At 41.5% G+C, this 26,706-nt stretch overlaps 1 protein-coding gene across 3 annotated transcripts in view; it reads right to left on the minus strand.

The window, feature by feature from the left end:
• Positions 1 to 25,788, minus strand: part of DDR2 (discoidin domain receptor tyrosine kinase 2) — a 155,001-nt gene extending 129,213 nt beyond the window's left edge. Inside the window, exons 1-2 of one of the 3 annotated variants that reach the window (XM_004027794.5) lie at positions 25,317 to 25,788; positions 2,651 to 2,814 (exon numbers count right to left, since the gene is read on the minus strand). The gene's annotated coding sequence lies outside the window, so the exon portion shown is untranslated. The remainder of the gene's footprint in view (positions 1 to 2,650; positions 2,815 to 25,316) is intronic. The other 2 variants (XM_055364697.2, XM_063693340.1) reach the window with 2 other exon arrangements.
• Between the last annotated feature and the right edge of the window lie 918 nt (positions 25,789 to 26,706).

Consider the following 26,706-nt stretch of genomic DNA (forward strand, 5'->3'; position numbering starts at 1 on the left):
GAAGAGCCATTTTAGAAGAGAGAAGGAAAGGAAGACACTGTGAATGGCAAAGGGAGAGAGGAAAATGGAGAAAGAGAAGGCGATGGAAAGAGAAAACAAAACAAGAGGGAGCCGAAGTGGGGGTGGTGGAAGGGAGAGGGAGAGAATAAGGATCAAAAAGAGAAGGGAGCAGACTGGGGAGTGGGGAGGGGAAGGGAAGAAGGGGAGGAGAAGGGAAAAGAGGAAGGAGAGGGTGGAGGAAGACTGACTAGGGGTACCACCACTGGATCTCATAAGCACGGGGCCGTCGGTGCTGCAGTGGTCTTGACTTCTCCCTCTGGGAACTCTAACATCCACTAGGGGACAGGCCCCCCACAGCTTGTTAGAAATACTCAGTGCTACAAAATCTGTGTCAGAGTTCCCTAGCCCCAGACAACTGAACAGAATTCAGGAGTTCAATCTCCAAAGGCTGTTGTTACCCTTCTGCTCTCAGTACCCATTAAAGAGGCAAGATCTTTGAAAAGCAGGTGGCTACCCATCCAGAGTATGCCTTATGTTCCAGATTACCTATTAATAACTTCTCCTGTCCTCACTAGTTCTCCAGATTGGATGCTGAATTATTTGGTCTCCCTATTAATAAGAAACACAAGAAACTAAAACTTAGTAAATCTCTAAACAGATTGAAATACTCAGTCTGATCGTTCCCAGAAAGAGAATGAGCCTGAATTGGTGACCAGAAGGACTCTTCCTGGAGGAGCCAAGGTGTTTGAGATAGTTCCAGGGATAATATGACAGTGGGGGTGGAGGAGTGCACCAAAATCAGGCTTCACAGGACAAGGCTATATATAGCATATGCCTTGAATATTCTAATAGTAATTTATGCAAATCATTGTTTAAGATTGGTGCCCAGGCATGGTGGCTCATGCCTGTAATCCCAGCACTTTAGGAGGCCACGGTGGTAGGATTGCTTGAGCTCAGGAGTTCAAGACCAGCCTGGGCAACATAGTGAGACCCTCATCTCCACAAAAAATACAAAGTGGTGGCGTGTGCCTATATTTCCAGCTACTTGGGAGGCTGAGGTGGGAGGATAATTTGAGCCTGGAGGCAGAGGTTGCAGTGAGCCAAGATTGCACAAGATTACACTGCTACTCTCCAGCCTGGGTGACAGAGCAAAACCCTGTTAAAAAAAAAAAAAAAAAGAAAAAAAAACAACTCCAGTGGCAGGGGAAGAAAAGACCACAGTGATAGTTTCTGAAAGGTAAAGCGGAACAAATCATAGATAAATAATGTTTGAAAAATCTCATGTAATAGAGAAACCCTGTAATAATTTATGGTTGGTGGTGAAGCATAGCAATGAATTATTCATTCTAAAATATACACTGTGAAGGCTCAAGTTAAGACCTCTTAACTCTCCCATACCAACAGTCTATCATAAGGAAGGAAAAGAGGAAGGAAAGGAGGGAGGAAGGAAGAAAGGGAGGGAGGAAGAAAAGGCAAATTTCAAGGCAATCTGTGGGAAGAAGGAAACCTAAGACATTAAACTATGAAGTGAATTATTACCACCAGGAAGCTAAAGAGCAGCGAGGCATTCCCTAGATAATAAACAGAAAGGAGGAGATAATCCAAAAAGCATCTTGACAGGGAGAAGAAATCTTCTGGGGAATGTAAGAAAATACCACTTTAGCCCCACCCTTATCCCAATAATCATTCACATTATTTACTCACTCATTCATTCATTCAGCACACATTCCAGAAGCTGTGCAGAATACAGTAAAGCCTAAGTTGAATCTGAGGGCTCTCGCTGAGCATCCTCCATGTGTCAGACCCTGTGCTAGATGCTAGAGGCACAGGCATGAAGGAGATATGGAGCTCCAGGCTGGGAAGGTCTCAGACACAATCTAGAAATTGCTACAGTTCTAGATCCTCAGTGGGATTTTAGCCTGCCAAAGGATGAACTGAGAAGTCCCATTCAGACCAAAATTCACCTGCAGCAGACCACCTTGATATGTGGAAATGGTTTCCTAATAAAAGTTCTGCAATATAGCATGCTTCTCTTTTTGCCTTGAGTCCCAGCTAAGCGCTGTACGAATCTGCAATCAGTATCCCTGGGCTAGGTTTTCTTACATTTAATTCCCCCAAAATATAATTACAGGACTCTTGTACTATTATCCTGGTTGTAGTGCTTCTATTAAGTATTGTTTTACTCTAAATCACCTCAGATTATTCCCAGAAGAAAACAACTTATAAAATAATTGTTAAAAATAAAAAATAAAAACAAATTGTAATATTAGAAAACACAGATTGACGCTGGAACCCTACAGATTCCAGTGGGTCCTGTAAGGGCAGAGAAGTCCCAGAAAGAGGCCAGATACCCTGGCTCACTCAAAACTGAGGAAGACATTCTAGGCCAGGACACTCTAAAACTGCCCTCTAATCTAGGGCTGGTCACAACCAAATCAACGGAACTGAAAATGAGTTAATTGACAGTCCACATCAGATTTCCTATATAGTCAAATACATTGTCTCCTCATCTGATAGCAGCTCTAGGCACAGAAACCAAGCGTTCAACTTTCCCTGTGACACCAGGCAGGATAAGTGGGGGGATTCAATGTGAGCCACACCACTCCCAATCTCATGTGGTAACAGAGCCTCAGCGACTGGACCTACTTACATCAACGGGTGCAGAGCATTCTCTGTGGAGCAGGATCCTCAAAAACGGCTGGCCTCTGCTTCTCTTCAATTATTTCAGCTTCTTTAGAATAATTCAAGCCACAAACCTTGGAACTTTCTAGAGCACTGAACCCCAGGCAACTTGTAGGTCTCCCTTGATGGAGGCTGGGAAAAAGAGAAAGCAATATTTTGTTATAGACTTTGGTTCCATTCACATTTCTTTCCTCTTTGGCACTCCTGTCCAGCGCTGTGCAACAGAAACCTTCCAAGCACACCAGGCACTAAAGGAATTGGATGTATCCCAGAGGATCTCGGAGGGATGTTGTTTATACCTAAACTGATACTTGCCCAGTTAAGAAATTAAAACTGAGAATTTGAAATTTATTGTGTATTAACTCATTAAATAATAGTAATTTTGTTGAATAATAATTGTTATAAAAATAACTTTATCTTCAAAATTGTTATAAAAATAACTTTATCTTCAACATGAGAAGAATGACATCATTTTACATTTTTTAAAATCTCTTAAATATTTGGCTTGACCAGACCCAGTTGGATTATCATATCTGCTTCTGGATTCAATGTGTTGCAATGGCACATGTCACTGAGCCTCTGGAAAACTCCACCGTACACTCGTGAGAGAATGAGAATAAAAACAACTTAGTATTATTATTAAAATAATTTTGATCTATGGATCTCCTGAAAGGGTCTCAAGGACTCCCCAGAATCCCAGAACACACTGGGAATCACTGCTCCACACGATGAAAAGTGAGTCTCGTTTCCACCGCACCATCACCCTTCTTCAGATATAACTAATTATCAGTTACTTGAGTAATTTTCTAGAAATAGTTTACACATATATAAAAACTATGGATTTATAGTGTTTGAGAGTTTTTGGTTTTTTGTTTGTTTGTTTGCTGTTGTATTCTTTAGACAGGGTGTTGCTTTGTTGCCCAGGCTGGAGTGCAGTGGAGTGATCATAGCTCACTACAGCCTTGAACCCCTGGGCTCAAGTGACCCTTTTGCCTCAGCCTCTTAAGTAGCTAGGACTGCAGGCACACACCACCATGCCCAGCTAATTTTTGTATTTTTTGTAGAGACCAGGTCTTGCTATGTTGCCCAAGCTGGTCTCGAACTCCTTGCTTCAGGCAATCAAGCGATCCTCCCACCTCCGCCTCACAAAGTGCTGGGATTATAGATGTGAGCCACCATGCCTTGAGATGCATAGTTTTTTAAATTTAAAAAGTTGAATATTAGTATGCTATACATTTCACCTTGACTTGTCTATTATACATGTTGGGGACAGTTCCACGTCTGCATACATAGTTACCTCTTTCCTTTCCTCTGATCTGTTGTGTCCCTCTGAATGGATATAACTCTCTATAATGATATACAGTGCCACAGTGTTCAGGCGGGCTGCTGAATGGCCCATTTCTTTAGTGAAGGATACAGTACTTAATGGGAATAAAATGGCCACACAAAGCAAGAACAAATGCTACACATCTCAGCACAACTTTCCTCCGGCTTCTAGTTTCCTAACAAGGTATGCAGCTGAAGTCTTACAAAGTTGACAAAACAACCAAATTTTACTATACTTCTGCCCTTTTCTACTTGGGGCTTACCTCACTGCTCCAGAAAAACTTACATTAACAATCTCTGAGCCAATGTTTATAGGAATGTTTACAACAACCAGCCTCTCCTGGTTCTTGAAACACTCACTATCATCAGCATCACATCAGCGTCAGGGAAGAAAACAGGACCCAAATGTCCCCAAACAGTATTTTTTTTTTTTTTTTTTTGAGACAGAGTCTCATTCTATCATCCAGGCTGGAGTGCAGTGGCATGATCCATGATCTCAGCCACTGCAACCTCCGCCTCTCGGGTTCAAGCGATTCTCATGCCTCAGCTTCCCAAGTACCTGGGGTTACAGGCACTCCCCACCATGCCTGGCTAGTTTTTATATTTTTAGTAGAGACAGGGTTTCGACATGTTGCCCAGGCTGGTCTCGAACTCCTGACCTCAGGTAATCCACTCACCTTGGCCTCCCAAAGTGCTGGGATTACAGGCATGAGCCACCATGCCCAGCCCCCAAACAATTTTCTGAAAGCTAGTTCCCTGCAGTACTAAGATGGCAAAAGGTTAATCCTGTTGGTTCACAATTTCGCTGACATAGAAGCTAAAGGAAACCCCACCTCACAAAGCTAATTTGCTTTGATCACACTCAAGGTCTCAAATGCTAAAAGTTTCTCTGTTTGTTTGTTTGCTTGTTTGTTTTTTAAGACAGGGCCTTGTTCTGTCACACAGGCTGGAGTGCAGTGGCGTGATCATGGCTCACTGCAACCTCCACCTCTTGGTTCAAGTGATCCTCCTACCTCAGCCTCCCAAGTAGCTGGGACTGCAGGTGTGTGCCACCACGCCCAGCTAATTTTTGTATTTTTTGTACAGACAAGGTTTTGCCATGTAGCCCAGGCTGATCTCTAACTCCTGAGTTCAAGCAATCCTCCCGCCTCGGCCTCCCAAAGTGCTGGGATTAGAGGTGTAAGCCACCATGCCTGGCCACAAATGCTAAAAGTTTTGTAGACCATCTGAGTTCACTTCCTCACTCAGATTTACTAGCTGTACAATCTTGGGAGGTTGCTTAGTGTCTACTTGTAAAATAGAGACGATACTTATGTGATAAAGTTATGAGGATGCATAATTGTAATTATGTACAAAATGTTCCTACCACATAGTGGGTACTCAGCACTCAGTAATTGTTAAGTCCTCTCTCCTTACTGTCTGTGAACCAAAATGAGCTGTGGGGCTGATCGTATGTGCTGGACTTAGCTGGCTTTTCAGGGAACCCCAGTGGTCTACTCTTTTAGGAAGTCTGGGAATGTAGGAAACTGGGGTAAGAGAAGATGGCAGAGCATTTTTCTTTTCCAAACGAAAGGAATTTCCTGGAGTGTCTGTCGTCTGTCTGATTCAAGATGAGAAGCACGAGTCTGCTTTCCTACATTCCTCCCCACCAGGCCAGGAAGATGGGCACCAACAGTCCCTGCATTTCTGTTTCAGCTTTCCAATCTGCCCCCGAAATTACATAGTCAGTGTGGTTTGCATTTGTAGGTCCATAAGGCATACAGAAAACCCCGCCCAGGTTTGGAGGAGCCCCTCAGGTAAGCATGACAATTTTTGAATCCTTCCAAGAGTAGAACCAGCACCTGCAATTACATCCTCCATTTACAAATGAGGAAACTAATATTTAGAGATGCTAACTAAATTCCCCAAGCAGCCCCAACAAGGGCAGAGTCAGAATTCCAAACCAAGTCTGTCTCATGCCAAAGTGCATGTTTTCAACCACATCATCATATGACGCTCCAACTAGGAAAGATAACACCCTTCCCACGATGTAGCGAAGCCAGTCGGTTTCATGGAGATAGTGAGATTTCACAGGTGAGACAAATATCCTTAACCGTAGGCTGATGGTCTTACTAACGCAAAGTTATAACTAAAATCAAAATCAAAATTCTTCAGAAAATTATTTCTAAACTTGACACGAAAGTAGAATGACAAAACACCAAAGAGTAAACCAAGATTCAACTCATTTTTGGATTATTGTAGATTATTTATTTGACTTAAATTTAATTAGTATTTTGTTAGGAGATTAAGATTATTACATTATTTCAATAGACTACTGTTTTAATAGCTTAATAATAGTAATTTGTTCAACCACGTTTCTGAGTTCCTAGTATGTAATATGTACTATAGTTGATAGAAAGATGAAGGAAACATGTTCCTTGGCCTCAAAAAAGATATAATGGATATTACAAGATATAGTAGATATATATGTCTGGGTTGGTAAGGTAGTAAGAAAGGAAAGAACAAGGTGCTGAAAGAAGGAGAAATCAAGCCATTTGAGTGTTCCCTAAAGATTTGTTGGAGTGAGGAGGCATTATCTGAGCTGACTCTTGAAATATCACTAGGATTTTGTCGGATAGAAAGAATGCAGACAAAAGTCTAAGAAAAGGGAACAATTTGAATAGGCAAGTTATGGGATAAGAAGATTAATAAATAGTTGGCGGGAGGACAGGAACACACAGGTAATCGAAGACAAAGCTGGAAGCTGGAAGATGATTGAGGTGGGAAAACGCAGGGCTCCGAATGCCAGCAAGGGGTGAGCACAAGAGAGCCGGGAAAGGCTTTGGAGAGTGGCATGGCAGGCTCAGAGAAGCTCTGTAAGGCTGAACTTGGCATGTGGGTTGCTTTGGAGGAGAGACCTGGGGCCGGATGACCAATGAAAGCCTGACGTACAATAATGACATCAGGAAAGGGAAATAAATAATGTGGACATATAATAATGTGGAGAGGGGCTGGGTGCGGTGGCTCACGCCTGTAATCCCAGCACTTTGGGAGGCCAAGGCAGGTGGATCACTTGAGGCCAGGAGTTCAAGACCACCCTGGCCAACATGATGAAAACACGTCTCTACTAAAAATACAAAAATTAGCTGGGCATGGTGGCACACACCCACCGTAATCTCAGCTACTTGGGAGGCTGAGACATGAGAATTACTTGAACCTGGAAAGCTGAGACTGCAGTGAGCTGAGATCGAGCCACTGCACTACAGCCAGGGTAACAGAGCAAGACTCTGTCTCAAAAAATAATAATAATAATGTGAAGAGGATTGAGAATTGACCAATGACTAGCACAGGAGGGAAGAAGGAGGGAGTCGAAAAGCCTGGGAGTCTGGGCTGCATGTGACCAGGCAGTGGTGCAGTCTTAGTTCACTGCAACCTCTGCCTCCCAGGTTCAAGCGATTCTCCTGCCTCAGCCTCCCGAGTAGCTGAGATTACAGGTGCGCACCACCCCACCCTGCTAATTTTTGTACTTTTAGTAGAGATGGGCTTTCACCATGTTGGCCAGGCTGTTCTCGAACTCCTGACCTCAAGTGATCTGCCTTCCTCAGCCTCCCAAAATGTTGGGATTACAGGTGTGAGCCACCACACCTGGCCTGTTATTATTATTATTTTTTTTAACGTGGAGGAGAAATTGGTTTGTAAGGGGAGATTGTGAGTTTGGTTTGAAACATAAGTAGTTTGGTTCCTTAGAATGAAAACAGGTAGACACATCTTGACTTTGGCATTCAAGAGAAGGGTTGGTCTTAGAGATCCACATTTGAACTTCAACTACATAAATGCAATAATTAAAGTCTGAGACAGATTAAGTGATCCAGGAGGAAGGAAGAGAAGAAAAGCGAAGACAGAATGTTGGGGCTCATCTGCATGGGGTGGGTGAGAGGAGAATAGCTGTGTTTCCTTTACCTTCTGCCAGGTAAGACTCGGGTCAACTTAAAAATGGATCCAGACCTAACCCAACTTCCTTATTTTATGGATGAAGAAAACCCAAACCCAAAGGGTTAACTGATTTATCCAAGGCCTCACAGCTTCTTAGTAGCAGAACTGAGACTAGATGGATTAAGTGACCATTGGGAATTAGTGCTGCTTAGCAACTGAACTAGTTGCTGTATATCACATGATGTGGTTGGAGTCAGAGAAGCTTGAGAACACACTACAAACTTCATTTATCTTTGCTACGTCAGCCCAGCACTGTAACTGCGCCCAACAGTCTAATCAGCACAGGGGTTCAGACCGTATCTTATTCATCTTCTTGTCACTGTCCGCTCTACTCTCTCTTTTCCTACCACTGCCTCCACCACCAGAGTTATTGCAGAGTAGAGAAATTGCAGATTATTTTCCTTTTTGAATATGAAGACAGGCTTTTGAAAGGAGCTGAAGAGTTCATTTAGAATGAACATAACCCTTGGGGAAACTGAGGCTCAGAGACATTCAATGACTTACCCCAGATCACCAGTTAGTGGCAAAGCCTGGACCCAAATCCCAACTCTTGTTTCTTTGCATGACACTACCAACCTCTAGTGCGAAAGACAAACTTTCTAGTCCCTGATTTCTTTAAATATATGCTGTGCCATCCTCTTCGCTCAAGGTGCTTCTTTTAAAAAGAGCTCCATGATCCAAAAAGTTTGTGGAGTGCTCTAAGCTCGCCATCTCTTGGATAGTCAAAATGTTGATTACCATATTAAAGACTGTGGGACATCCTGCAGTAAAGAAACTTGCTTAATTCTCTAACAATATTTTTTGAACTAATTTGACCATGGAACTGTGGCCCTGTAATCTACTTAAAACCCACAGATTTCCAAGAATTGCACTTTGGGAAACAGTGCCTAAGTCTCATTAGCAAGACTTGCTTTGTAGGTCTCAAGCAGAAATGTGACTAATGAGTGGTCCTCACTATGGGATAAGGTTGGGGAGTGGTGAGAGATGGGAAAGAGAAGCAACAAGTAGTCCTAGCCTCTTCCAGAGCCATCTGCTCTGCCAGTAACAAAGGGTGAAACAGCTACTGAGCAATTTCAATTTGGAATCCTCACTGTAAGCTTAAGGCACTTTCTCCTAGTAAGGGTTCTGGTGGGAAAATGAGTGTTTTCGTTCTCATACATTCCACATCAGCTGATGTGCTTGTTCCACGCTGCCTCTGCCACCATTCGTGGTCATGCCATCTTGTCCTTCCACATCCCTCTGGCTTTTCTTTCTGCACTCCACCACCCTGGTCTAAACCCTGTCCCTTCACATCTGGACTACCGAAAGCAACCTTCTTTTTTTGTTTTTCTTTGTTTGTTTTTTAATTTTTTCCTCAGTGCTCCTTGTTCTGAGAAAGCAGCCCTCTAATGAGTCTCCCTGACTTGATTTCTTATCCCCTGCAATTTACTTACATACTGTTGTCACATCTTAAGACAACACTTCACCGGCTTTCAGATAAAGGAAATGTTCAAAATTCCACAACATCCAAAGCTCTATTTAATGTCAGAAAACCCATCTATGCAATGCTATTTCTCCATGCTCCCCAAGGCAAATATCCCACCACCCTAGGCTCGTGTCCTCACTGTTAACTGAACCAGCCAGCCATAAGCAATCTGACTGCCAAGTGTCTATTCCACTGCTCTTTGCTTCCTGGCTATCCAATTTATTCCAATTCTTATTCAATTTGCAGCATCCAGCACCAGTCCCCTGGCTATACAAACCCTTCCACACAATCTTACATTTGCAGATTCTGAGCAACTAGCCCCCCATTTACTTGCATTGCTCTTTTACTGCTCCCTGAATTTTCTAACTGAAAATAAACTCAGAAACGGAAAGGACTATGTCTTATTAAATAGAAGCCTCTTAGTAAGTACTCAAAAAAAAAAAAAAAGGAAAAAACCTCTTGCTAAATACAGGAATGAATCTGTCAGAGGCATTTGAACCAGAGCAACTCCATCTTGAATAGGGACTGGGTAAAATGAGACTGAGACCTGCTGGGTTGCATTCCCAGGAGGTTAAGGCATTCTTAGTCCCAGGATGAGACAGGACGTTGGCACAAGACACATACAGGTCACAAAGACCCTGCTGATAAAGCAGGATGCAGTAAAGAAACCTACCAAATCCCACCAAAACCAAGATGGTGATGAAAGTGACCTGTGGTCATCCTCACTGCTCATTAGACGCTAATTATAATGCATTAACATGCTAAAAGACATTCCCACCAGCACTATAACAGTTTACAAATGCCATGGCAACATCTGGAAGTTACCTCATATAGTCTAAAAAGGGTAGGGATCCTCAGTTCCAAGGGAAAGCCCTGCCCCTTTTCCAGAAAACTCATGAATTATCCACTCCTTATTTAGCATATAATCAAGACATAACTATAAGTATACCCAGTTGAGCAGCTCATGCCACTGCTCTGCCTATGGAGTAGCCATTCTTTTGTTTCTTTCCTTCTCTAATAAACTTGCTTTCACTTTATAGACTTGCCCAGAACTCTTTCTCGCGTGAGGTCTAAGAACCCTCTCTTGGGGTGTAGATTGGGACCCCTTGCCGGTAACAAATCCATATTGACCTTAGAGCTATGATTTAAGTAGAAAATGTCAAGTCCACAAAACATTAAGGAAACGAATCTCTTTCTGGGCCTCAAGTGCATTTAAATATTTCTAGTTCAATTAACTTTAGTTTTAGAAACACAGGGGAAGATTTATTCTATCTCATCCTGGATGGTCAGGAGCATTTTCATTCTTTTTTTTTATAGATAGATTTGTACTTTCTACCACCCTCTCATCGGCTCTTTGCCATGCTTGGCCTCCAGGAAGGAGAGTCTAGACTGAGTATATTAAGTGATATTTAAACATGCATCTCTAAATTTTCCAAGGGTCTGGCCAAAAGCGTATTCTTCTCAAGAACACATCTTTCTTGACAATTGCCCCTTCATTCATTCTTTTACTTATTTGACAAGCATTTAGTGAGTGAGTCCTTGAGGTACAAGGATGGATTTTTTAAAAAGTCATGGTTCTTGAGGCATCCACAGTCTAATGCAGTTTTACACAAAATGTGATCAGACAGACATCTGCAACAGAATCACCTGAGGGAGGTTGTCTTAAAAGATTCAGGCCCCCTGGACATTTGCACAGACAATTTCTTATTCAGTAAATTCGGAGTGGCATCTGGGACCTGCATTTTTCAAAAAGCACTCCAGGTGATTCTGATGCATATTAAAGATTGAGACCCACTGGCCCAATGGAAAAGACAGGAATGTAAGAGGATAATTGTAGAGCACTTGTTCCTAGTTGCAGTTAAACAGATTTTCACAATGTGAAATGGAGACATAAGAAGAGGCTTTAGTGGGTAAGGCTTGGGTGTTGCAATGAGAAAGATATAGGTTCAAATTCTGCTGCTGCCACTTACTTGTCATGTGATTGACCTTTTCTTGGTGTCATGTGTCCTCACATGTAAAATAGCCAAAGTACTCACCTCACCCAATTACAAGGTTTTCATGAGATTACATATGTAAAGTGCTTAACTTAAATTTCAGAGCATAATAAACACTCATTACTCAGAAGTCCTCACAATTGTCATTTTTAATTATTAATGGAACTTAAAGGAAAGACCGCAAATGAGAAAAGTTTTCCTGAGAACGGTTGAGCCCAAATTTAATTTTAAAGCAGTGTGTCTCAAAGGATAAATATCTTGCAGTCCACAAGAGTTCTAGGATTTAAAAAATTTTCTGTCTTTGATTATAATTTAACATTTTAATACAAGCAGTAACCATCATGCAATTTCACTGCCTGGCTTTTCATTGGTGTTTACAATTGCACAAATGCCCAATGAAAGCCAGATGAAGTCAAGGATCAATCTGGACATAGAGGAAATGTTGGGAAAACTGAGTCGTTGCATGGCATGAGGCAGTTCAATCTACTCAGCCATAGGATTCGATGCCATCTTCACGCTGTGAGCAGATGTACCATGGGGACTTTGGCTTTTTACATACGAACACATACCAGCTTATAAGCAGAAACTTGAGGCATAAACACACAAAGAAGAATGGTTCTGTCCCTGATTCTGTTAGTAAATGGATTAGATATCCATTTAGTACCAATTTTAATATCAACACAATGCTAACCCTATCTTCAAGTGAGTAAACAATTTAAAAAATTATCAAATGACACCTCATAGAAACTGACATTCGATGATTGCTTACTACAGAGTTTGGGTTGAGATCTTATTTTCCTGAACTTATGAACCCTCAAAGCTATTAATAACAATTTGTTCAACATACTTACACTAACAGGCATGCTTTGCATGAAATTAATACATTTAAATAACAGATTTAAACATAGACCAGACACTGAGGATACATGGTTCTACTGTGTCTATCTTTAAGTTCCACACTAGTGATTAGTTTCAACAAAACCACATTATCTATGACATTAAAATAATTTAAATTTTATTGGGTTTCATAGTTATATTTGATTTCTTTTTTTCTCTCTCTCTCAAATCCTGAGGTCTGCTCAGATATAGTTGATTTCATTTATTAATTTGTTTTGGTTCTATAGTTGCGTAAGAACTATAAGCATAAGAAGTGTATACCTAGTTTTAAAATTATACATATTTTAATAAGATCCTAATAATAGATCACCCAAAAAGCTGAAAAAAAATTCCCTATAAAACACGTCCATGTATTATTCAGGTTTGAGTAATACCAAAAGGGACAATCCTGAGGAAAGGTTTGTTCAGGGCTCTCTACTCTTCTATCTTCACCTGTCTGTCTTGAAGAAGGGAGTCCCCGCCTGTTCACCAGGCATGAGTGACAGAGAATCTGCTTCATCAGCAACTTATGACCACGCCACCCCTGCAGTATGCCTGTTCCATAAGGCCCTTGGCCATGGCTTCACAAACTTCCCGACCCACCTTACATTGCCAATAGCAAAGCCATTATTTGGGGTTGGGGAAAGGAGAGGACCAAGAGATCCTCTTCTTTGCAAGTGAAACACCATTTACTCTACACTTAAAGCTATGTATTTATCTAGCCTTAAGAAGTGTGGTTGGCTGGGCGTGGTGACTCATGCCTGTAATCCCAGCACTTTGGGAGGCTGAGGTGGGCAGATAACCTGAGGTCAGGAGTTCAAGACCAGCCTGGCCAACAGAGTGAAACCCCCTGTCTGCTAAAAATACAAAATTAGCCAGGTGTGGTAGTGCATGCCTGTAATCCCAGCTATTCAGGAGGCTGAGGCAGGAGAATCACTTGAACCCAGGAGGCAGAGGTTGCAATAAGCCAAGTGTGTCATTGCAATCCAGCCTGGGCAACAGAGCGAGACTCTGTCTCAAAAAAAAAAAAAAGGTAAATGATGTGGATCTAGATATCTCAATCCTTTGTCACCACTTTCATCTAACCCTCATGTATTCAGAAGAAAGTGTCATACACCATGATCATCAGGCTATCTGGTGGATATGTTTTCCTAATGCCTACTGCTGAATCATGCATTTGTAACTATAATAACTTCATCATCATAAGGATGGATTTGAAAGTATTTTTAAATAGCATCATAGTACTTCCCTCAATAGCTCTGAGAAACTGTAGCTGAGTAAATTTAGGAACAAGTTGTAGATGACAATTATGGCTTATGTTCCTATGGAGGGCTGGATTAAGACCTTATGGAGGCTTCAGATACAGAAATATTATAGTCTCTTCTCCACTCCCACCCCAACATGCACTTCATTATTTTTTAAAATGCTAAAAAGTAGCATTTTTAAGAATGTAAGAACATTCAATAAAATTTCTATTTTCTATTTTTCTCATTAAGACTACTTCAATACATTTTTGGAAACCAAATATTAGCTTATTTCCAAAAGGAACTGGAGGTGTCCCTACTAGAGTCCTAAACACTTGGGGAAAAAGCAAGTTGCAAGTGTATCCAGGGTTTTCACAGGCATCATATCTCTTAAAAGCCAGGTCTCATTTCTTATGTACAGTCTGCAGGTAACAAATATGGAGTCATTCTGAATGTGCCAGACTCTGTTTTTCCAATTTAACTACCCAAGAACTCCTTCCCAGGCTTCTCCTTGCCCTAACCCTACCCAACCCCAATGAGGGCTTAGTTCTAAAAATATGAAATTCCTTTCAATATTCAAGTACATTGTAAGTTAGAAAATTAGATCTTCTGGCCGGGTGCAGTGGCTCACACCTGTAATCCCAGCACTTTGGGAGGCCGAGGCGGGTGGATCACCTGAGGTCAGGAGTTCGAGATCAGACTGGCCAACAGGGCAAAGCTTCGTCTCTACTAAAAATACAAAAATTAGCTGGGCATGGTGGTGGGTGCCTGTAATCCCAGCTACTCGGAAGGCTGAGGCAGGAGAATCACCTGAGCCGGGGAGGCGGAAGTTACAGTGAGCCAAGACCGAGCCTCTGCACTCCAGCCTGGGTGACAGAGCGAGACTCCATCTCAAGAAAGAAAAAGAAAATTAGATCTTCTGCCCTATTTCAATGCTCTTCTTTCCTATATTACTTCTGCAAAAGGCATGAGGTCAGCAGTGAAAGGGAAATGCAGAGTCATTGAAGTTTACCTGTATAGATAGGTCAACACCAGACATTCTGAGCATCTTTGTTAGAATATATTTTGTAGATGTTGGCAACTCAATCCATTGAAAAATGATGATGAGAAGCACCTGGAAACCTAGAGATAGAACTTTCTACAGCTCAGGGAAAGGCACAGTGTAGCTCAATTTTTCTGGAGCGTGGGGGGCACTGGTGGATCTAGGAGAGGGGCAGAAGAAGCTGGTACCTTAAGTCATGAAAATGAAACAGGCAAGTGAACTTCAGAAAGTTGTGAAGGAAAGACAATAGGAAGACCATCAATCCTCTTTAAACTGTGAAAACAAAGCTTGCCACCAAAATATAGCAAAAGGATTAGAAAGCAACTTTTCAGCCACCCTTGAAGGAATTGTATAGGTCTAGAATTTACATCCTAGCTTGACATCCAAGCTTGATACCCGTTTGGTAATAAATGGCTAAGCAAAAGGCTTAGAAAATTTTTCACCTCCAAACATGATATTAAGCAGCAGTTGATTTGTTTTTTACATAACACTGAATGTTCAAATAAGAATTTCTTAAAAGCTTTAACAAATGAAAAGTATTTCAGAAAAGAGAGAACACTCAGTGAGAGAGGGAAAGGTTAAATAAAGGTAAGCACTTCTATTATCAGAGGACTGAACACACCCATGAGGAAAGGAGTATGATCAAGAGAAAGACACCAGCACTGCCTGTAGGCAAACCAGGAGAAACCAAATCTGGGGTAGTATTCTGAAACCCTCCTGGAATAACCACCTTCTATTTGTTGTTAAAATAAAATAAAACAGGCCAGGCGCGGTGGCTCACGCCTGTAATCCCAGCACTTTGGGAGGCCGAGGCGGGTAGATCACCTGAGGTCGAGAGTTCAAGACCAGCCTAATCAACATGGAGAAACCCTGTCTCTACTGAAAAAAAAAAAAAAAACACAGAAAATTAGCCGGGCATGGTGACGCATGCCTGTAATCCCAGCTACTCGGGAGGCTGAGGCAGGACAATCGCTTGAACCTGGGAGGTGGAGGTTGCGGTGAGCCAGGATGGCGCCATTGCACTCCAGCCTGGGAAACAAGAGCGAAATTCCACCTCAAAAAATAGATAGATAGATAAATAAATAAATAAAATAGGCCAGGCGTGGTGGCTTACGCCTGTAATCCCAACACTTTGGGAAGCCATGGCGGGTGGATCACCTGAGGTCAGGAGTTCAAGACCAGCCTGGCCAACATGGTGAAACCCTGTCTCTACTAAAAATACAAAAATTAGCTGGGCGTGGTGTGGGTGCCTGTAATCCCAGCTACTTCGGAGGCTGAGGCAGGAGGATGGAGAATGGCTTGAACCCAGGAGGCAGAGGTTGCAGTGAGCCGAGATCCCGCCACTGCACTCTAGCCTGGGAGACAGGGAGAGACTCTGTCTCAAAAATAAACAAATAAATAAATATAAATAAAATAAAATTGCCCTGTATATAATATAGACCCAATACAAACCGAGTTTTCACATAAGCTTATCTGTTCCTCCTTATCTGTACTCACAAAGACATTAGTATCTTTCTACAATGTTCACAAATCATAAGAATTAAAATTTAAGTCCAGTACTTCTGATAGTAAGTCCAGTACTTAGGCCATTTTTTCCATGACCTAGCTCTCTTTAGATGCTGATCTTAACGGCATAACCAATTAATAGAAACTTACTGAGCTCTTTTCCATCCTCAAAGACTATAGTATATGCCATTTCAATTATTGCCCTCTAAAAATTTTTCCAACAACAAATACGAACTGTGCCAGGCATATAAAATAAGCCCTTAATCTAATATACAGTGAGAGTTCAGTAAGTACTCACTTATGGGTTAATGCTATAGGGTGAGTTAGAGCAATCACCTGAGACATGGTCTTTGCTAAACTAAGTGATACTGACCAAAAGAACTAGGGATTCCAAGAAGATCTGGGATGGATGGAGGATCTGAAACTTAAGCTGGCCTTCAAAGAAGAGTGGTATTTGGCTAAAATGAGAGGAGAGAGGAGCATATTCAGAGAGTATGGGGACAGGGTGATAACTAGGGTGAAGATCATAGCGACTCAAGTCTTATCTGTGAAAGTGAATATGGCGATGTGGGTGCTGACAGGACAGCGATTAGCATAACTGAACTGGAGAATAGAGAAATTGTATATTGCCCTTTACAGATGAGAAAAATTTAAATGCAGAAAGATTTAAAACATTGTTGCACAAAGTCCCACTGCTTGTAGGTGGCAAAGTTAAAATTAGAATCTCACCCTATTAACCCTTGGCCCATCACTCTTTCTACCATACCAAGTTGTAGTTAAAACAGCTCAATGAGGGTGGGTCCAGTGGCTCATGTTTGTAATACTAGCATTTTGAGAAGCCAAGGTGGGAGGATTGCTTGAGCCCAGGAGTTTGAGACCAGCCTGAACAACATAGTGAAACCTCATCTCTACAAAAAACAACAGTTAGCCAGGTGTGGTAGTGCGCACATATAGTCCCAGCTAGTCGAGGGGCTGAGGTGGAAGGATCACAAACGAACAAAAATGACTATTCTTTAAGTGACAGTTACTATAATTTGAAGAGTATGACACAAAAATACCTACTTATCTGCTATTAACCTATTGAATTAGTCTTTTTCAAGAATTTGAAACATCTCTGCCTCAGGTAGCTTTAATAAATAAAATAATATCATTTTAGTTTAGGGTACTTATCTGAAAAACAAAATTAAGCATTTTAAAATACAGATGCTCATGATTATAACTACATTACAATGACTGCCTTCAAATAAGAAAGAAGTAGCCAAGATGGAATCAAACTATTAGAATTTGGAGATTGGGCAGATTTTTTTAATTAAACTTTAATTCTTTTTAAAGCAGTTGTAGGTTCACAGCAAAATTAAGCAGAAAGTACAGATTGTTCCCATATACACCCTTGTCCTCTGCTACAAAACCTCCCTCACTATTGACATCCTCACGACATTGGCACATTTATTACAATCAATAAGCCTATCAATAAACCTAATGGTCTGTGATATCAACACATCATTTTCAGCTGGGCGTGGTGGCTCACACTTGCAATCCCAGCATGTTGGGAGGCTGAGTGGGGCAGATCATGAGGTCAGGAGTTCGAAACCAGCCTGGCCAACATGGTGAAACGCTGTCTGTACTAAAAATACAAAAATTAGTTGGGCGTGATAGCACGCACCTGTAATCCCAGCTACTCAGGAGGCTGAGGCAGGAAAATCGCTTGAACCCAGGAGGCAGAGGTTGCAGTGAGCCGAGATCACGCCACTGCACTCCAGCCTGGGCGACAGAGCGAGACTTCATCTCAAAAAAAAAAAAAAAATCATTTCACCCAAAGTACATTGTTTGTCTTAGGGTTCACTCTCAGTGTTGTACATTCTATGGGTTTTGACAAAGGTATAATGACATACATCCACCATTGTACTAACCACAGAACAGTTTCACTACCCTAAAAATCCTCTGTGTTCAATTTATCCCTCCCTCACCCCTAATTCCTGGCAACTACGAATAGTTTTTACTGTTTCCATAGTTTTGTCCAATGAAATTCAGAATTCGAAGTACTATTTCTACTGAATGAGTATCACTTTTGCACTGTCGTAAAGTTGAAAAATCGTAAGTTGAACCGTTTTAAGTCAGCACCATCTGTATTTTTCTCAACCTGTGGTTTGTATTCTCATTCTCTTGACATTGTCTTTCACAGAGTGGAAGTTTACAATTTTAATGAAGTCCAGCTAATCAGGGATTTCTTTCACAGATAGTGCCTTTGGTGCTGTATCTAAAAAGTCATCACAATATCCAAGATTACTGAGATTTTTTCCCATGTTATTTTCTATGAGTTTCATTGTTTTGCATTTACATTTTGGTCTATGATCCACTTTGAGTTGCTTTTGTGAAGGATGTAAGGTTTATACCTAAGATTCATTATTTTTGCATGTGGATGTCCAGTTGTTCCAGCACCATTTGTTGAAAATACTACCTTTTCTCCATCAGATTGCCTTTGCTCCTTTGTCAAAGAACAGTTGGCTACATTATATGGGTCTATCTGGGCTCTCTATTCTGTTTTGTTGATCTGTTTGTTTATTTTTTCACCAGTACCACAATGTATTGATTACCAGAGCTTTACAGTAAGCCTTGAAGTCAGGTACTGTCAGTCCTTTGACTTTGTTCTCATTCAATATTGCAGTGGCTAATCTGGTCTTTTAACTGTCTATATAAACTTTAGAATCAGCTGGTTGAGGCCAGTCATGGTGGTGCATGTCTGTAATCCCAGCTACTCAGGAGGCTGAGACATGAGAATCACTTGGACCCGGGAGGTGGAGGTTGCAGTGAGCCGAGATTGCGCCACTGCACTCCAGTCTGGGCAACAGAGCAAGACTCCGTTTCAAAGATAGAAAAAGAAAAAAGAAAAAAAAAAAGAATCAGTTTGTTGATATCCACAAAACAACTTGCTAGAATTTTGGTTGGGATTAGGACTTATTTTTAATTTCCATTGATACTATTTTAGCATTATTATGTCCATTTTAAACTCTCTGTTATGTATACATTCTAAAATTACAACTGCATCTGTCTGAGGAACAGATTGCTATTCTTGAGTGAATTTAGCTCCCACTACTCTCTTATTGAGATCAATTTGCTCCCCTGCATCTCAAGAGGGTTCATCCTGAAGGACAAGTGCCAGTAGCTTTTGAAAACTTCACCAATCCTCTAATTTTACATGCCTCTGAGAAGTTACAGTACTGCAAGGCATTTTGGTATGGCTCCCACAAGGACTTCCAAAGTGCAATTTTCTTTTACAAAGCCCAAGTAGTCACTCATTTTACTTCCAGCAAGAAATGGAAGTGGCATATATTGGTGTGACTGTACTTTAAAATTGCCAAAAACACACATAGACACACTTGCACGCACTTCTCCAACCTTACCATGGGGATATGGGAGTTTGTCCTTTAATGCTTGGATTTGGACATAGAACGATAGCCATAATTATGATGATAATAATGAAGACCATGGCAACAGAGACAATGGTGATGATAAGAAGTACAGTCCCAGGCCGGGCGCAGTGGCTCATGCCTGTAATCCCAACACTTTGGGAGGCCGAGGCAGGTGGATCACCTGAGGTCAGGAGTTTGAGACCAGCCTGGCCAAACTGGTGAAACCCCATCTCTACTAAAAATACAAAAATTTGCTGGGCGTGGTGGCGGGTGTCTGTAATCCCAGCTACTCAGGAGGCTGAGGCAGGAGAATCACTTGAACCCAGGAGGCAGAGGGTGCAGTGAGCCAAGATCGCACCATTGCACTCCAGCCTGGGGGACAGAGTGAGACTCCATCTCAAAAAAATAAAAAAAATTTAAAAAAAGTACAGTCCCAAAAAGGAGGAAAAAGACGATGGGGCTCTTGGTAATGGCTTTATGCCTCACTTGCCTATACCAATGTCTCCTTTATCAGAGATTTAATCATATTTTATGAGTTTCTGAAATTTTCTCCAGTCACTGCTATGTGTGTCTGTTGTTTCCTAAGTTCCTAAGGACAAGAATTACGTCTTTTACTTCTGGATCCTTCATTTCATTTGTTTGTATATTCAGCAGATATTTTATTAAATGTCTACTATGTCCAGATATTGTGTTAAGCCCTAGCACTGAATAAGGCATGCACTAAGTGCACAGAAAAAAAATTTTTCTAATAAATGAGAAACCTCAAACTGTAGCTACATAACATTATAAACAGCTTGAGAGGCAGCAATATGATTTATTCTTTTCATAATAACAAATAGGGCATAAATAATAAATTTATTTATTATTTTGTTATGTTTAATAAATACATATTGAGTAACTGATAGCAAATAAAACATAATACTAATACAAGGTTGTAATAATAGAGAAATTGTGCAAAGGGTAGAAGGAATTCATGAGAACTCTGCATTTTGTTCTCAGTTTTTCTATAAAGCTAAAGTTGCTCTATAATTTTTAAAAATTATAAAAAATATAAAATTTGGGGTCCTATTTATGGCATAACACCTGGCTCCACTGAAAATCACCATTTAATAACTATTTCTGTATTATTTTTAAATTACAGTTCAGTAAACTTTAAAAGCTAAAATTTTATTAACCCAATGTGGATACCAATTTTCTAAATCAAGTTTCGTACAGTCAAATTCATATTATACTCCCTAGAACCTAAAGCAATGAATGCTTATAAATGCTTGTAACTTCATGGGGTTTGTTCATCATAAAACATAGAACAGTGTCCAGCAGAGACTAGGCATCCAATAACTACTTACTGAGGAGTAAATAAATAAATACAGCAAAACAAAATTATGACAGAGTTTACCAGGATGCTATGATACTTTTAATAGATAAAAAATATACCTGCGATTTTTTTTAAATCACCACTATTCAAGAGAAAAATAAAATCAGCGGAAAACTATCTTAGACATGAGAGTTCACTGAGATTTGTATTGTTTCATGTTTTTTTGGATTCATAAGAGCATTCAAATTTCAAAAGGAAAAAATGCAAAAATGCTAGATTATTTGCCCTCATTTTTAATCCATCTCCCATCTCAATTATTTTGGCTACCTAAGCTATTAAGGCCCTAAGGATTATCTTGCATTACCTACCATCTTCACAGGTACAGTGCTTTCCAGTTTCCTATACATTATCTTATCTAAACTCAAATGAAGGGGATAAAAACTCATGGGGAAATTGAGGACCAATGAAGTTAAAAAATTCCTCTGAGGTCGAAACCCTAGAAAATGATGGTGGTGGGACTAGAGCCTCACTACATGTTCTTTTCACTATATCACACATCTGAAGTTCTATTTATCACATGCCCTCTCCCTCTCACTCACACTGCAGAGCACCAGCCAACACTAACCTCGGAGCTATAGATCCAAAGGGCCCCTCACAGATTTTTGTGGGGTTCTTTTAGGCACAAATCACAAGCCACAGACGACTTAATGAGTGGATCCATTACAGACAATATCCAATTTCCAGAAGAAGCCCAGCTAAACTCAGGAGCTCTGTAGTGAGTCCAAACCCATGTTTAGAATTCCTCTACCTTTGCATTGCCCTTCCAGGCCTTAGCAACTCTTGGGCTGGCTCAAAACTGACCTTCTTCAGCATTTCAAAGCCAAAGTAAGATTCCAGCTAATAAGTACATAATTTGCCAAATGCTGGGGTTTATAAAATTAGGAAACATCAAATATTTCTATGCAAAACAATTAGAAAATAAGAGAACATTTTTAGCCAAATCGTACGTGAATAATGCAGGCTTAATAATAGCATATTTAAATGAATACAAATATAATTAAAAGAAAAATTTACAGAGATCATCACTTTAGACACGAGGTGATTGATGTTCCAATAAATATCCTTGACAGGTATCTGGACATCTCAGCTTCTTTACTAAACTATGTTATTAGCACAGTGTTAATAAATCTTTGATGAATAGAATTAAATCAAATGGAATAAAACTGAATTGCCAAACACAACACAGTTGGAGATTTATCAGCAGAGGTACTTAATTCTGTTTCACATCAGAATCACCTGGGGAGCAGTTCAAAGTACTGATTCCCAATCTCCAACCTCAGATATTCTGATTTGATTGGTCTGAAAATCTTTTAAGGTCTACCTGGGGTTTCTAATTTCCTGGTGAACAGTCCTCATTATGGATGGTTGCTGCATTCAGAGAAGCCCTGGGATGCCTGGGGATGCTGGACACATTTCTGGACTGACTAGTCATTGTTGGGACAGAGTCGATCAATTCATATGTTGCACAGCTTCAAACAGGGCAAGAGGTATAAAGAGTCCAGTGTGTCTGTGTTGCGGACAGGTCACCATTTATGTGAGCTGGCACAAGAATGTTAGCATGTCTGTGGAGGTCCACTTTTAGACATGTGTTTGCTTTCTGGATGCCTGCAAGACATGTGTTTGGATTGTGTGTTTGAGGTGAGGGTGATGTGAAGTGCCTGAAAGCAGATCTTGTAAAGGAGCTTGGGAAGGATATCTGAGAGCTCATGCGAATTGAAAATGGTGTGACACGAATGTATGGGGGGTGGCCGCTCCAATTTTTTCATGTGCCTATTAAAAATGCAAATACATGGAAAGGTTTGAAGTCAATTCACTGCGTGTGATAGAGAATTCATATGACTTCAAGACTGGGGAGCAATTATACAAGAAGGAAAGAAAAGTGCGAGTTCACAGAGTGGCTAGGGGAGAATAAGCAGGTGATAAGGTTCTGTGCTTGGACATGGAGACTCTGTTGAGGAATCTAAGTGAAAGGCATTCCGGAAACACCTTACCCACTTCCCTTACATTTAAGGTTTCTAAAGCAAATGGATCTTACCCAGAAACAGAGGCTGAGGCCTCCCCACTGCAGGCTGGCTCTCCACCCCCACCCCAGGAGCAGCAGCCTCCCTTCTGACTGCAGGCACAGAATAGGGAATGCCAGGGAAAGGATGAAGGGAGATGTGCCTGCCAGTGACAAGAAGGTCCTGGGTCAAGCATCTGCCCTCAGCTAGATACAAAGCTCCTCAAATGTCAGTCTTGTCTGAGGAGCAATCAGGGACTGGTCCTGAGTAAACGCTTCCTTTTCAGAGACAGGGGATGCTTCACCAAGCACAGTGTCCTTCAGCCTGCGCTGCTTTGGGCAAGGAATCACATCAAACCAGGCCAGCGGAGGAGAATTTAAGAGACAGAATTTAAGACAGAGCCCTCAGGAATATTCCCCCGGGAGGGAGGAAGGCCTGCTTCCATTCAAAGGAGATGGGCACTAAGACTGAGGCCATCCATTTCAGAGTTTCACACACATCCAAATCCATCTGCCCTCCCGCCAGCATCAGCACCAACGGCCAGACCCAGCACCACAGGGGCTGCCTCATATGACGTTCTGTGTTTACTGATCCTAATCGAAAGAGCTGATATGGGTAAGCCCTTGATAGCCTTCAGCATGCATGCACGTCCAATACCTCTTGCAGCAATCACACTGAAAGGTACTGCCATTGTTCCCATATAATAAATACAGAAGTCAAGGTGCAGAAAGGCAAAGCAACTTTGCTAAGAAGTAAAAGGTAGAGCCAGAATTTATCCTGAATCTTCTGACTCTAAGTCCCAGGCTCTTTGCATAACAAAGGTAAGTATATACCAAAGACCCAGAAATCAACCCCACATCTGATATCCAGACAAATGTTCAGCCAAGTGCAGAAGTGGCCTCTGAGAGAGAATCCATACTGCTCCCATAGCCTGACACCTTCACCTCCTGATCAGCCAGTGAAATATGGAATTTGACCCCAAAAGTAACCAAATGCAAGGGAGATGAGGGGAGTATCATTGAATAGTGATTCCAAGCATAGGTTTTAGAGTCAGATATACATGAGTTTCAAATGTATTAGCTACATTTCCTTGAGCAACTCATTTCACTTCTCTAAGCGTTAATGTCCTTACATGTAAGATAGAAATAATGCCTTACATAGCTGTGAGAATTCAATCAAATTATGTATGAAAAGCTCTGAGCATGAATTATGTATTATTTTGAGCCTGGTGCATAGAAAATACTCAGAATTTAGCTTCTTTTTATTTTACACACACACACAAATATAACCATAGACATCATTAGCTGATGAGCCGCCATTGGCGTCCTATTACTGATAATTAACGTCCTTGGGGTGACTTGCTCATCATACTGCCTCTATTGTCTCAGCCAGAATAAGCCTTAAAAAGGAAATGAAAGCAGAGGTATGGAGTGGAAAGAACACTGGACTAGCAGTAGAGAGAATCTCAATTTCATTTTCGGCTCCACTACAGATGTGCTGTGGGACTTGAACAGGTCGGTCCCCTTCCTATCATTTTTTACATCTGTGGAGCGAGGGGGTTAGATGAGAGGCCTAAGGCCCTTTTCAGGACTCTTAACTCTGTGTTGTAGGAAGCCAATGATCGGCAAAATGGTGCTGAACCCCCTACTGGCTTGAACAGTACGAACTCTTGTCTCAAATGGCTGGTCTGAGAGTTTCAGCCACTGAGAACAGTTCTCTTTCCCTTTGGATGGGACTCTTGAACCTAGGCCAGGACTCAGAGGTCCCAAATGAAAACAGCCCCAAGTCATTCCATAACAAAGGGAAAGGCACCCAGAGCCAGCGAGGAGATGAGTCTGGAAAGCTGTATTTCACTGTCACAACTGAAAAATCTTCCATGCACCCAGCCTCCCCCTAGCCACCCCAAGTCTCAGGGGGAAGCCACCCCTCATCCAAAGTTACCCTTCTCACAAGTAAATCAGCAACTCCCCTGAAAAACAAAAAGTGCTTGGTCTACACTATCTCCAAAACTCAGGACCTTCTAACACCACTACTAAATGTCTAAAAACTTAGCTCTCCTGCTCTGCCTTCTTCATCCTGAAACTAACTCTGCAATCGGCCTGTCTTGCCTGCCAACAATTTCAACTCTGCTAACACTGTTTATTGTATCTTGCAGCTGCTATGGATTCATTTATTTTGCTTCAGGCTTCTTTGGTTATTACTGCTCTTTATTCTTCCCTTCATAGCATAAATCCAGACCCCCAAAAACATGGGATCTGATTTCTCGAGTCTGTGGTGCCTCATTCCGTTCCCTTCCTTGTCTGACTTAAAACGCCCTTCTGTTTCCTTTTTAAAACTTTTCCTGAAACACCAAAAGAAGTATATGCGGAGCTTTCATTTTCAAAAAAGAAAAAATAATAAAGAAAAAAGACCCACATAACTTACTTTCATCCAGGGGTGCACAGTTTTGGAAAGAAGAAAACAGAGCTATAATCCACTGCGTTTCCCCAACCCAAAAAGAAGAATTTGTTGTGAAACGCTTCTTTTTCCACTTTGCTGGTGAAGGAGCCCGGTGGTAGGCATACATCCACAGGCTGATGCAAGATGCCTTTGAGAGAAACCTCACATTCTGAGGATTCCTGGAAAAGCGCCAGGGATCCCAGCATCCAATATATTGCACATTTGGTTTCAATTAGGAAGGGGGTTGGGGAGGGAAGAAGGAAAGTCACCAATCAGAGCTGTTTTCTGTTTGGAGACTATTTCTTTTGACCCAAGGGACTATGGGCAAAGCTATAATTTACAGCAAAACCCATTCATAGAAGAAAAAATATGTATAACCATAGGACAGACTTAAAGACACCGCTCCCTTCTGCCTTATTCCCACCCATATCCATCTCCACTTCCTTCCCCTCCATCTAAGACTTGATCCCCTTCCTGTGATCCCCACCCCCCGCCGCCTACCCCACACCTCATTTTTCTTACTTGAGTTGAAGCTATAAGCAAAACTTAAAGTTTGGAGTTTTCCAATTGAAGCTTCCAGGACAGTCGGGGCACACACGCGGAGCTGACCTTTAGTATTTTGACCATGAAAGCCTAGAGCTGAGCTCTCCCCCGAAAGATTTGATTTAATCCCTTCCCACCACGGCTCCCCCCACCAAAAAAACAACTGGAAACTGCCAGAATCCAGGATTCCTATTTTTTTCCACTCAATTCCCAGTTGGCTGCTGCCTCTGAGGGTCTGTTGCTGTCCTGGATTCATGCTGCTAAATGAAAACACAAGCATTTGTAAGGACTTTCTAAATTATTTTGTGAACTTTTTTTCCCCTCCTTTATCTTCTCCCGGCTTCCACAGCTATAGTCAGAGATCATGTGAAAGGGGCGGGTAGGCAACAGGGGAGGAGCCTTCACTCCACTCTCCAAACGATAACTAATAACCCTCTCCATCCATCCAGGCTCCAGCCTTAACCCTTCAGAGCCTGGATCATTCCTGACCAAGCCCACACTGGGCTGTTCTGGAGGTCCTGATTCTCTGTGAGTATGGAGAATGCAGGGCAAGCAGGGACCGAGGGGCAGAAAATCCAAAGAGAGAGGTAGATGGCAAAAGGCAGGTCAAGAAGACCGAGCTTACCTTTGAGAGCCAGACTTCTTGTAAAGAGACCTCCTTTCTCTGAGCTCTGGAGCTATCACCAGCTCTTCTCTGTTTGTAGTTAATCTAGGATTGCACAGTCTCCAAGATGAGCAAGAAAAGAAGTGAGCAAACAGGAAAGGGAGGATGGAAAGAGATCATGGAGGAACGTTCCCATAGTAAGTTAGGGGCAGGAGATGTTTCATAAGG

The sequence above is a fragment of the Gorilla gorilla genome, chromosome 1 (assembly GCF_029281585.2).
Source record: "Gorilla gorilla gorilla isolate KB3781 chromosome 1, NHGRI_mGorGor1-v2.1_pri, whole genome shotgun sequence".
In the NCBI taxonomy this organism is placed as follows: Eukaryota; Metazoa; Chordata; class Mammalia; order Primates; family Hominidae; genus Gorilla; species Gorilla gorilla.